This window comes from Hyperolius riggenbachi, chromosome 5 (assembly GCF_040937935.1).
Source record: "Hyperolius riggenbachi isolate aHypRig1 chromosome 5, aHypRig1.pri, whole genome shotgun sequence".
NCBI lineage: Eukaryota > Metazoa > Chordata > Amphibia > Anura > Hyperoliidae > Hyperolius > Hyperolius riggenbachi.
This window is the reverse complement of record NC_090650.1, coordinates 8,577,424-8,590,439: the sequence shown is the minus strand read 5'-3', so window position 1 is coordinate 8,590,439 and position 13,016 is coordinate 8,577,424. Positions and strand designations below refer to the sequence as shown.

General features: G+C 46.4%; 1 protein-coding gene across 3 annotated transcripts in view; it reads left to right on the top strand.

Annotated features, from left to right (window-relative positions):
• Positions 1–2,100: 2,100 nt before the first annotated feature.
• ICA1 (islet cell autoantigen 1) overlaps positions 2,101–13,016 on the top strand; it is a 129,067-nt gene continuing 118,151 nt past the window's right edge. The window contains exon 1 of one of the 3 annotated variants that reach the window (XM_068235078.1): positions 2,101–2,203. The gene's annotated coding sequence lies outside the window, so the exon portion shown is untranslated. Of the gene's footprint in view, positions 2,204–11,202; positions 11,360–13,016 lie in introns of those variants that run through there. The other 2 variants (XM_068235080.1, XM_068235079.1) reach the window with 2 other exon arrangements.

Genomic DNA, 13,016 nt, shown 5'->3' with positions numbered 1-13,016 from the left:
TGATAATGGGATAATTCAGGATGGACTGGGCCCATCAACTACTGTTTTCATGCGAAACAATCTAAATAATTGAAAATATGATTGTTTACTCAGTAAGGTGGCCACTAACCATCCAATCTTTTTTCATCCAAACTTACCAAATCTATGTAGTAGAAGAATAAACTGAGTGAAAACACTGAATGGATAATTTAGGCAGTCATAGTGTAATGAATAGTGGAGATGCCGCCGCGCGGGCAAGCGGCAGGGCGGCTGTCTCCGCGTTCAAACCGGCGGCCTTTTCCGGGCAGCAACATGTCTCTGGTTCGCCTGGTCCTTCTAGTGCACACAGATGGAGAGCTATGCGCGCGCGCGCCAGGCGACAGGACCTTTATGCCAGCAGAAGGGGAATCAGCTGATCAGGCCGATCAGCTGATCCCAGCTGGACTCTGGATTGGCTGAGTGCCTGGGGCGGCGCTGCGGAGCGCTGTAAGTATATATAGGACTTGCTTGTCAGTCTCTGGTTGTCTGCCGTTGCGAATACTCACGTGTGAGCACTCAGACCTCAGTCAGATCTTACAGTGTGTTAGAACCAGTTGGAACTGGGAATTCACACTTAGCCAGATTACGCTTTAGGCGCTATTGTGTTATTGTACTGTTATACTTCAGACTAGTTCCCGGGTGTTGAGACCAAGGACCTCACACCTAAGTCTAGGAGATTACTGTGTTACTACTGTTATACTTCAGACTAGTTCCCGGGTGTTGAGACCAAGGACCTCACACCTCAGACTAGGATTGTGCTATATTGATACATGTTATGATCCCTGGCTTTGCTGACCTTTCTCCTGCTTACTGATTCGGTGCCTTGCCTATCTGTCTACCCGTTGCCAACCTTGCCTGTACCCGGATACCGTATCAGTCTTCTGTCTCTGTACTTTACCTGCTCGTGTGTTGCCGACCTGGCTTGTATGACCCTTCTGGCTGTCACTCGTCCCTTGGGTGAGCAGCCTCTCTGTACTCCTTGTGACACCAACTCTATAGGTGGTCATTAGCTGTAAAGGCTGCCTGCTCCTCAGGAAGTCCTTCTTACAGTCCAGTCAGGGGACTTTACCTATAGGAGTCCACTGGCTGCAGTACAGTCTGATTCCCAGCCCATCAGGAAATCCTTGGCTGCAGTAAAGTCTGATTCCCGATCCATCAGGGAATCCCTGGCTGCAGTACAATCTCCATCTCCTCCTCTTAAGGAGGTTAGTGTCTACACAGTCAGAGGCCACCTGCACCTCAGGTGTCCACTGGCTGCAGCGCAGTCCAGTCCCCTGCTCTTCAGGGAATCCTTGGCTGCAGTAGTGTCTGTATCTCCCGCTCCTCGGGAGATAACCTTTCTTACTGTTGCACCAAACACTCACATTACATTAGGTGTCCTGTGTCAAGCTATACTTGTATTATTGGTGATTCTGCAGATCACCATATAATCAGGTATAACATCTGTATTATTGGTGATACTGCAGATCATCAATAATCAGATACACTCTGTGTGCTGACACCAAACGTTACACATAGCTTCCAACTTTTTGAGATCAGAAAGAGGGACACTCAAGCCACACCCCTGCCACACCCCTAACCACGCCCCTGCCACACCCCTAGCCATGCATACCATTAAGATTGTATTGGAAAATATGTTGTTTTATAATACCTCAGTCCCAAAAGAGGGACACATGAGGGAGAAACAGTGACAGAGGAATTGGGTCGCCAAAGAGGGACAGTTGGGAGCTATGACAGTGTTCCCTTATATTACATAGAAATGGTAAGATTGGATGAAAAGGATTGGATCATGTGTGGCCACATTTACACGTTCTCAATCATCTGTGATATTTAGCCACACCCCCTCAGGGATGGAGAGGATTATTATTAAGGAGGTGGAGCTCAGCTCACCAACAGAATGTTCCTGCTTTTTTTTTCCATGTTATTTTTAGTGTCAAAATGGATCCACTCAGTTTTCATGCTAACAATTACAATAGTTGAGCCGTGGTCCTGATCACATTATCTGTTGCTAATTAGCATAGCCACACCCACATAATGTCCCAGGGCTGCTGAGGAAAAGGAATCATGGGAAATGTAGTTCAGACATGATTTAACTGCCGCAGGGTGGTGACAGTTACACGAGGGGAAAGGACCGCCCACCAGGGACAGCCGTGACACGACAGCGCAGGCCTCGGCCTCACAGCCGGTAAATCTCATCACAGATTAGATGTTATGGTGCCCATACACGATACAATAAAAACATTTGTTTTTCCCATTTATTCGATCTAAATTATCAAATCGAATGAAAGTTGAAAATATTTGTTTTTGATCAAGAAATTTGAACGATTATCCTGTTTTTTCGAGAAAAATCTAATCGGACATGCTGGAAAAAAACTTTCTATTCGATCTAACGGAATAATCGAACTAAATTATCTAATTGAAAAAAAATGAGAAATTGTACCATGTATGGCCACCATTAGTAAGATTTATGTCTGAGAAAAGCACAACCAGGGATTTTCACCATATAAGGATGGGTACTCAGAGTTCTTACACACGCCCAGGGCCGGGCCGAGGCATAGGCTGGAGAGGCTCCAGCCTCAGGGCGCAGTGCAGGAGGGGGGCGCACAATTCATTCAGCTATCATTCCTAATGGTGTATGAAGCAGAAAGAAATAAGAAAAGGGGATACATGGCAGTGACTGCAAGCCAGATAACTAGATTAACACACACACATACTGCGCATACATACATACATACTCATACACTGTACACACATACATGTATACACTATTATTATTATTTAGCATTCATATAGCACCAACATATTACGCAGCGCTGTACAGAGTTTATTGTCTAGTCACTAACTGTCCCTCAGAGGGGCTCACTTTCTACAGTAATCTCTACCACAGTCCTATGTCTATGCACGTATTGTGTATGTATCGTAATCTAGGGCCAATTTAGGGGGAATTGTCTGTGTTTTTGGGATGTGGGAGTATGTGCATCATTTAACTCTATTAGTTAGCCATTAAAAGGTATTATTTCTTACAAAACGTTGTTTTTTTTCTACCTATATAATGGGATGTGGGAGGAAACCGGAGTGCCCAGAGGAAACCCACACCCACACGGTTACAACATACAAACTCCTTGCTGATAGTGTCCTGGCTGGGATTTGAATCGGGAACCCAGTGCTGCAAGGCGAGAGCGCTAACCATGTGTACACAGACAGTTGGCGGAGGAGTGTGTAAAACTCTCGGGGGGCTCATCTCTGTAGCTCTAAAAATAAGTCATTTATGTGGGATGAGAGGCCTGGTGCCTAAGAGGAAAATTAACAGGTTACCATGGCGATTTTTGCCACAAACTACGATGTGTGAGGGAATTATCTGAGTGATAAATAACTAGGCGTTGTCTCTCCATGTTTACTCATTCATCCAAACATTATCAGAGGCCTGGAGCACACCAAAAACCGTTAGCAGATCCTCAATACGCTAGCGGTTTTTGAAACGCTTTTTCTTATTTTTTTGTAGCATTTCACCTAGCATTTTGCGGTTTTGTAAAGCGTTTTTGGTGTAGTAGATTTCATATATTGTTACAGTAAAGCTGTTACTGAACAGCTTCTGTAACAAAAACGCCTGGAAAACCGCTCTGATCTGGCGTTTCTCAGAGTGGTTTGCGTTTTTCCTATACTTTACATTGGAGGCAGAAACGCCTCCGCAATCCAAAAAATGCCTCACCCCGGGAGGATTCGTTTCTGCAAAACGCCTCCCGCTCTGGTGTGCACCAGCCCATTGAAATACATTGACCAAGCGTATCCGCAGCCGGAAGTGGCTTTAAAAACGCAAGAAAACCTGCTCGGTGTGCACCAGCCCAGAGAGAGAAGTCACCCATACCCTTCAGGGCATACTCAAGTGTTATTAGAATAATGAATTCACCACCTGTCAGCTGCTTGTGGAAAAGAGGCATTAAAGGACTCCTGAAGTGAAAGTGATACGGAGGCTGCCATATTTGTTTCTTTTTAAACAATACCAGTTGCCTGGCAGTCCTGCTGATCTATTTGGCTGCAGTAGTGTCTGAATCACACCAGAAACAAGCATGCAGCTAGTCTTGTCAGATCTGATAATGTCAGAGCAGCTGATCTGCTGCATGCTTGTTCAGGGGCTATGGCTAAATGTATTAGAAGCAGAGGATCAGCAGGGCAGCCAGGCAACTGGTATTGCTTAAAGCAGCCCTGAACTCAGAACTTCCTCTCTGCTCTAAAAAATATGCAACAGCATTATAACCTGTAAAGAAAAACATTTTTGTTACAGCTGATAGAAATCCTAAAATAAATCTGCAGTGTGTCTACTACCTGCTTTTTTGGCAGCAGACATAGGGTTAACATCCTGTGTATACAAATTAGCTGCTCTGGTGTGGCATAAGAGATTCCTCAGCTGACAAAACAGAGATCCAATTACAGTTGTGATTAGTCACAGATGGGGAGGAACTAGACAGGCTACACTCTCTAAATCCATACAGGGTGCATTCCTCTATGTTTTCCTTCTGTCCTGTGCAAGAGTTCAGGTCCACTTTAAGAGGAAATAAATATGGCAGCCCTTATATTATTACTATTATTATTATTGATTTATATTGCCTCTGGCTTCAGTTGTCCTTTAACCCCCTGGCAGCATGATTTTTTCCAGATTTTAGGGTCTAAATGCGGTACAATTCTTTTGCACCCTTTCAGAACCTAAAACCTGGAAAACAATCCTGCTGCCCGGGAGATCTGCAGCAGCCCAGCAATCACTCACCTCCCGCCTCCAGCACTGCAGTTATGCCTCCATCCTGCAGGTGGCGCTGCAACTCTAAAGTGAAATTACCGGCTGTTGTCATGACGTCCCCGGGAAGTATGTAGAAACGCTCCCGCTGCGCGCTATACTCTGCACACAGCCTCTGGTGGCTACCCCGAGCAGAGGTCGGTATTACTGCTCTGAGCTGCAGTTTTGCGCCCCGACCTTAGCTCGGGGTTACCGCCAAGGAGGTTAAATCCCCATCTACACCATACAATTTTTTGTCCGATTCGATTCATTGATTGGATTCAATCCGACATGTCCAATCGGGATTCAATTCAATTTGAGGTTTGAGGCATCTGCTATTAACAGTGCAAGAATGGCAGCAATTTAAATATTCCCCTTGAAAATCAACAGTTGAATTTTGATTGGCTATTATAGGCTCCACCCAGTGACCAACTGTGCAAAGTTTGAGAGCCCTGCCATTAACGGTGTAAGAATGGCTGCAGTTTACATTTTCCAGTGAAATTTGTTTTTGGCTCCGCCCACTTTTTGTAACCTTGACACACAGTCACGCAGTGACCAAGTTTGTGAGCTTTCAGGTTCCTGGCATCAAAAATGTGTGAATGGAAGCAGTTTATCCACCAAGTCACCCAAAGACCAACTGTAGCAAGTTTGAAGCCTTTGCCATTAACAGTGTAAGAATGGCAGCAGTTTAAATATTCCCCTTGAAAATCAATAGGTGAATTTTGATTGGCTGTTGTAGGCTCCACCCACTTTCTTGACTCTTAATCCTAGTCACCAGGTGACCAACTGTGGCAAGTTTGAGAGCCCTGCGATTAACAGTCTAAGAATGGCTGCAGTTTACATTTTTCCATTTAAAATGAATGGCTGAAATTTGATTGGCTGTTTTATGCTCCGCCCACTTTTCCTGGATTTGTAACCTCAGTCACCAAGTGACCACCTGTGGCAAGTGTGGGGACTGTGGCTTGATTACTGTGAGAATGGCAGCCTTTTACATTTTTTCTATTGACATGGATGGGTGAAATCTGATTGGCTGTTTGTAGCTCCGCCCACGTGTGCAGGGGGGATGCGAGACCCCCAGAACATATCATCCCAGGTAGTAAAGGATCTGCATATCAAGTTTCGTTCAATTCGGTCAAGCCGTTTTCGAGTGATCGCGACACACACACGCACACGCACACGCACACGCACACGCACACACACGTACACGTACACGTACACACAGTACACACACACAGTACACACAGTACACACAGTACACACAGTACACACTGTACACACACACACACACACACACTGTACACACACACACTGTACACACACACACACACACTGTACACACACACACACACACTGTACACACACACTGTACACACACACACACACACACTGTACACACACACTGTACACACACTGTACACACACACACTGTACACACACACACACACACACACACACACTGTACACACACACTGTACACACACACACACACACACTGTACACACACACACACACACACACACACAGTACACACACACACACACACACACTCTCTTAGGGCTCGTTTCCACTATAGCGAATCCGCATGCGGACACCGCATAGGCAATACAAGTGGATGGGATTGTTTCCACTTGTGCGTCATGCGGGTGCGTTTTTAGTGTGCGGGGGGAAATCTGCATGGCAGAGTCGTCAGATTTCGCATGCGGCTGAAATGCGCATTGCCCGCAATGCTTTTAATAGGGAAATCGCATGCGGCCTTGTCATGCGTTTTTCCCCGCGATTTCGCGTGCGATTTCACATGTAATGTTATGGAAATTTACACAGGCAGTGACATGGTTAAATTCGCCTGCTTTTTAGCCATGCGAAATCGCGGGTAAAACCGCATGCAGAAACGCATCCGCATGCGATTTCGTCCGCGGTGGAATCCAGGCGATTCCGCACCGCAACAGTGGAAACGAGTCCTTAGCCTTCCAGGAGCCAGAGGAAGCCCCAGGTAGGTAAATCTCTTTTTGTTTAAATTGCCTGATATTTCCTTTCGGCTGGTTGCACACATCGCAGAAACGGTAGTGTTGCAGAAAACGCTGCGTTTTTGCCTCTAATGAAAGTCTATGTGATGCAGGAACAAACACATATAAAAACGCGTTTTCTGTGTGTTTTCAAAAACGCTGCTTTTGTTGCATATTATGCAGGAATGCTGCCAAAACGCACATAATGAAAGTCAATGGGAACGCAACGGTATGCATTTTTCATGCATTTTCCATTTTATTTTTTTATACTTTATTTTGGCTTCCTGTTTTCTTCCAAGGGATTTTCATAAATGGAAATAAAAAAAAGCATGAAAAACGCATATGTACTAGTCCAAGCCTTATCCCATACAGCCATATCAATCCCTGCCATGCACTGATGAGGGCCAAAAGCCCCAAACAGGCTGTCTGCATGTGGGGTTGATGTGGCTGTGTAATATTTAAAGCTATAGGCTTGCTATACACCAGCGGTTCTGGATGTGAGCCTGGCTTACAGGGGTGAAAAGGGATAATTTGCATATTCAGTAGTGGTGCATTGTGGGTAACCACAAATGTTCATTTATAGCTGAATTATTGTAAGTTTCCTTCTGTTTTAAGAACACAAATCACATCAAGCATTGCTTATTAGTAGGAGGGCTTCTTGGTCTCTTTTCTCCCCCTATACATTCCTACTGGTTTGGGTCACCCCGAGCTGCTTGGATAGTCTGGTATATGCGAACTGCAAACGCATTAAAACGCACGCAAAATGCATCTCTAATGCACCACAAATGCAGTAAAAATGCAAAACACCGCACACAACCTTAAAGGGAAGGTTCAGGGAACTCTTGAAAAAAATAAAAATCCCTATCCACTTACCTGGGGCTTCCTCCAGCCCGTGGCAGGCAGGAGGTGCCCTCGCCGCCGCTCCAGAGGCTTCCGGTCGTCTTCGGTGGCCGACCCGACCTGGCCAGGCCGGCTGCCAGGTCGGGCTCTTCTGCGCTCCATGGCCGGGCTCTTCTGCGTCCCACGCCGGCGCGCTGACGTCATCGGACGTCCTCCGGGCTGTACTGCGCAGGCGCAGTAGTTCTGCGCCTGCGCAGTACAGCCCGGAGGACGTCCGATGACGTCAGCGCGCCGGCGTGGGACGCAGAAGAGCCCGGCCATGGAGCGCAGAAGAGCCCGACCTGGCAGCCGGCCAGGTCGGGTCGGCCACCGAAGACGACCGGAAGCCTCTGGAGCGGCGGCGAGGGCACCTCCTGCCTGCCACGGGCTGGAGGAAGCCCCAGGTAAGTGGATAGGGATTTTTATTTTTTTCAAGAGTTCCCTGAACCTTCCCTTTAACATAAAACGTGACATAAAACGCAGCCTTTCACGCTATGTCATGTGTGAACCCAGCCTTCTTAGCAGCAGCCTCTGTGATCAGTGGATATTATATGATGTGTGAACTGCTGCAGAACATCTTACTTCGGAGGGCGTCAGTACATATGAATGGCTGGACACTCCCTGTAGAATAACAATCAGCCTCATGCCTGAGCCATTCTGTGTGAGCAGTGACGTCATCACTGCTGGTGATCATGTGACCCCAGCAGGAGGGGAGGGAGGAGCTGCAGCCGCCGTGACGTCAGCAGTGACACCTGTCCTCTCCTGGAGAGCTTCCAGCACCCTGGTCAGGTGGGCGAGGGGGAGGAGCTGAACCACGAGCATCAGAGGCGTCTGTGTATTCCTGCAGCAACCGATATACGGGGATCGATGCACAAAAGTGCGGCAATAGAGCTGTACAGGACCGCACAAGGCAATATTAACATCAATACCGACAGTGTCGACCACGAGTTACGCTATTAGTGTAACGGTCACAGCTTGTAAACTGACACGTTGTCACAGCGATCTTGTGATACATGGGGGCTGATTCACAAAGCTTTTCTGTTACATTATCTCACCTTCCTGACTAAGGGCTTATTCACACTGCAGGCCTTTTCGACTTTTTTTCGCCCACCTGCGTTTTTTCAAAACGCCCCCCGACCGCATGGGCAATGAATGTCTATGCAGTGCGTGTTCCATTTTGGGGCGCCTCAATGGAAGGTATAGGAAAATTGGCAAACGCGTACAAAAACGTGCATTAAGGCGATTGCGCTCGCGTTGTTAAGAATAAATACATTGTATTATTTTCTGGGTCAAAGAGTTCACTTCCTGACTTGCGTCAGGGAATTAATTAAAAAACCGCTTGGAAAAAACGCTTAGAAAACCGCTAAGCACAAAAACGAATCGCCCACCCAAGCGGCGGGAATCGGGGAAAAAAAAAAAAAGACACCTCAAAAAAAAAAAAAACCAACGCGGACGGACACGCAAACGGAACAAGGCCTAAAGGTGGCCATACACTTAAAGATTTTTTTAGATTCAGATTCGACAATCATCATAATTACGCCGGCGTTTAAACGCAATGTCTGGCAAGAAACTTGCCAGACGTCCGTGTGAACCAGCCCTAAGGGCAGGTTCACACGGATGCTTTTGCTGCTTTAAACGCGGAGTTTCAGACACAAAATTTTTGGGGATCTACCGCCGTCCCATTCAAGCGAATGGGAGCGTTTAAAGCTGGCTTTTGCAGGCTTTCATGAAAGCTTGGCGATAGATCCCTGCGTTGCGTCTTGTCTTGAAAGCAACCATTTTTTTTCGGTAGCGGTAAACGCCAGGACCCCATTGTAGAACCTGAACTGCAAGTCTTGATGGCTTCCCAGAAGCTAGGGGTTAAACGCTGGCGTTTAATCAACAGCGTTTAAACGTGGGGTGTGGCAAAAGCTTGCCAGACATCCATGTAAAACAGCTCGAACAAGCTCGTAAGGACTCGTTCGCACTGGAGGCGTTTTTGGATTTTTTTTAAGCGCCTGCGATTTTTCATAATCGCCCTGAAAGCGCTTCCACCATGCTATCCTATGCTCTAGTTCAGACTAGGGCGATCCGTCCGCTTATCGCTCAGAGAAGAGCTGCATGGACCATTTTCAAGGCAATTTTGCTACAATGGAAGGTATAGGAAAATGCAAAACGCTCACAAAATCGCTTTGTGCATCGATTGCGTTCGCGTTTCTAAGAATAAATTGTATTTATTCTTCTCCGGATCAAATAACGGAACTGCTCTGCAAAAACGCATACCAAAAACGTCCAACGAACAGAAATCGCCGGGAAGGGGAAAAAAAAAAAAACGCTTCAAAAAAGTGAACACTAACGTGATCGGAATGCAATGTGAAAGAGGCCTCACAGGGAATTGCAAAATGCTAGAAAAGTCCCTACTATTTAGCAAACCGATATTCCTGGCGGTTTTTTTTTTTGTTTTTGTTTTTTACTGTGGTAGAAACTGATTTTGGAGCAATTACATTTAGTAATTGTTTAAAATTGAAATGCAATCGCTTCAAAATCACAAAAAAAAATAAAAAAATGCTTCATGTACCATTTTTGCGATTTCAGCAAATCCCTAATCGCTGGCAATCGCTACAGTGTGAACCCGACCATTGATTTGCATTGCCATATCGCTTTTTCATGCTCTAGCAATAGACAAGCTGAAATCGCCAGTAAAACACTCCAGTGTGAATGAGGCTGAAACGCCGCGGTCGGGCCCATTCACAGTAGAAATCGCTAAACGCAAACACTGAGCGATTTTCTGGAGTTCACCAGCGTTTTTTCCTAGAGATTTTCAAGCGATTTTTCACTATACAGAAAGCGTTTTTTTCAGCGATTAGCGATTTCTAGTTCAATAAGTTGTGTCTAAGTCTTCCATAAACAGGAAATGACATCTGCACAGAAAAAAAGGTGTTTTGTAGGTAAACTGCAAGGTTTGATGGGTAAAATCGCTGGAAAAACTTTGTTGATAGTGAAAAGGACAGCGCTTCCAGAGCGATTTACCAGCGTTCCTACACTTAACATTGAAATGCGAATCGCTCAGAAAATGCTGCAGGCAACGCATTTGCGTTTCAGCAAATCGCTTAGATGAGAACACTTCCATATACTTTTCATTGTACAAGCGTTTTTGAAAACGTTAGCGATTTTCAGCGATGCTGAAGTCGCTTGTAAAGCGCTCAAGTGGACCCTTCCGCTTGCAATGAAAACGCCGCTTTTAACGCCCCGCACTTGTCTGTCCGAACCTACGCTGCGCTGCAGACAAGCCCGCAATATCTATCACTATCAGCTGCGGTGTTATCAGCTCGGCTGGCTGATAAGAGGTTTATGGCCGCTGCATGCAGCCGTAGGGCAGACAATGACGCAGGCAGCGGAATCCCCCCCTTCACACATTATTCTTATTATTATGCAGCAGCAGTAGTGAGACCTCCTTCCTGTGTGTGTGATGGCTGGGATTCCTCCCCACCCATCCATCAGGTTTTTCCTGTGACCTCAGCAGAGAAGGAGGAGGAGGCAGAGGAGGAGGAGGAGGGGGAGAGATCCCAGCTCAGCTGACGTTGCAGGGAGACTGTGCTGCTGCTGCTTCCTGCTCTCTGATCAGGGGATCCAGGCTGTGACATGATCCCACCCTGTGTGTGATCCCCCCCCATGTCCCCATCCGCTGACTCCCTCCATCCAGGCTCATCAGGTAAGCTGGGCTCCTCTGCAGGGCACTGACTGTACCATGATAATTGTGGCAACCTGCTCATGTGTGACATATGCTCTCCTTCTCATCACCAGGGGGGAGGGGACCGCCTCAGGGCTGTCGCCGCTAGCAACCGCCCCCCAGGCAGCTACAGTGTGACCGGCTAATATGATACATTTGTTGCGAATGATAATGTTCTGTTCAGTGTTGTGGCTCGTTTGGGCGCGATCATGTGTACGCGTTACCGGCGCAGGCCATGTGCGGAGGGGGGGGCGGTTTCAGCGTGAACAAATAAACCCGACAAGAAGTCGCGTGCGTCCTGCGATGAACTGTTCCCCCGACGCGTTACATCGCAAAATACAGGGAGTCTTTCTTTACTGTGAGTGGTAATACGAACGTCAGCTGACTGTCATGTTAGGCCAGGGGCACGCTAGAAATCGCAAAGCGCTAGCGCGTTGTCAGCGGTTTGTTGGCGATTAAAGTAGCTTATATATCATGTAATGGAGCACAATCGCTCACAAAATGCTGCATGTCCTGCGTTTGCGATTTTCAAAATCGCAATCGCTCTAATGGGCTCTCCTCCATACACTTTCATTAGCAAAGAGTTTTTAAAAGCGCTGGCGATTCTCAAAACTCGATAAAAAAACAGCTTGAGGCATGTTATATCGGATAGCACCGCACAGAAGTGTGAAAGGGCCCTTACAGAGAGCACCGCACAGAAGTGTGAAAGGGCCCTTACAGACAGCACCGCACATAAGTGTGAAAGGGCCCTTACAGACAGCACCGCACAGAAGTGTGAAAGGGCCCTTACAGTACTTTTTAAAATGTTCTAAAGTGTGACTTTGGTCAGTAATAGAGTATAATTGCACTACTTATTTAACCGCCTTTTTAAAGTAACATTTCACTTTAAAGGACACCTGAAGTGAGAGGTATATGGAGGCTGCCATGTTTATTTCCTTTTAAGCCATACCAGTTGCCCGGCTGTCCTGCTGATCCTCTGCCTCTAATACTTCAAGCCATAGCCCCTGAACAAGCATGCAGCAGATCAGGTGTTTTTGACATTATTGTCAGATCTGACAAGATTAGCTGCATGCTTGTTTCTGGTGTGATTCAGACTCTACTGAAGCCAAATAGTTCAGCAGGACAACCAAGCTGGTATTGTTTAAAAGGAAATAAATATGGCAGCCTCCATATACCTCTCACTTCAGTTCCCTTTAATTGGAAATTGTACTCATGAAAGCTTCCCAACAATGCATCTCTAAAGCAAACATTTACTTAAAGCACACCTGAAGTGAGAGGGATAGGGAGGCGGCCATATTAATTTCCTTTTAAACAATGCAGATTGCCTGGCTATCCTGCTGATCCTTTAATACTTTTAGCCATAGGCCCTGAACAAGCATGCAGCATATCAGGTACTCTAACCGAAATGTGACTGGATTAGCTGCATGCTTGTTTCTGGTGTGATTCAGACACTACTGCAGCCAGAGAGATCAGCAGGACAGCCAGGGAACTGGTAATGTTTAACAGGAAATAAATATGGCAGCCACCATGTCCCTCCTGCTTTCCCTCTGACCAGTAAATGACTGGTCTATAATTGTAATGGTAGGTTTATTGTACCTGTGAGAGACATAACAGAAGAACCCTCAAAAACCAGCGCCCC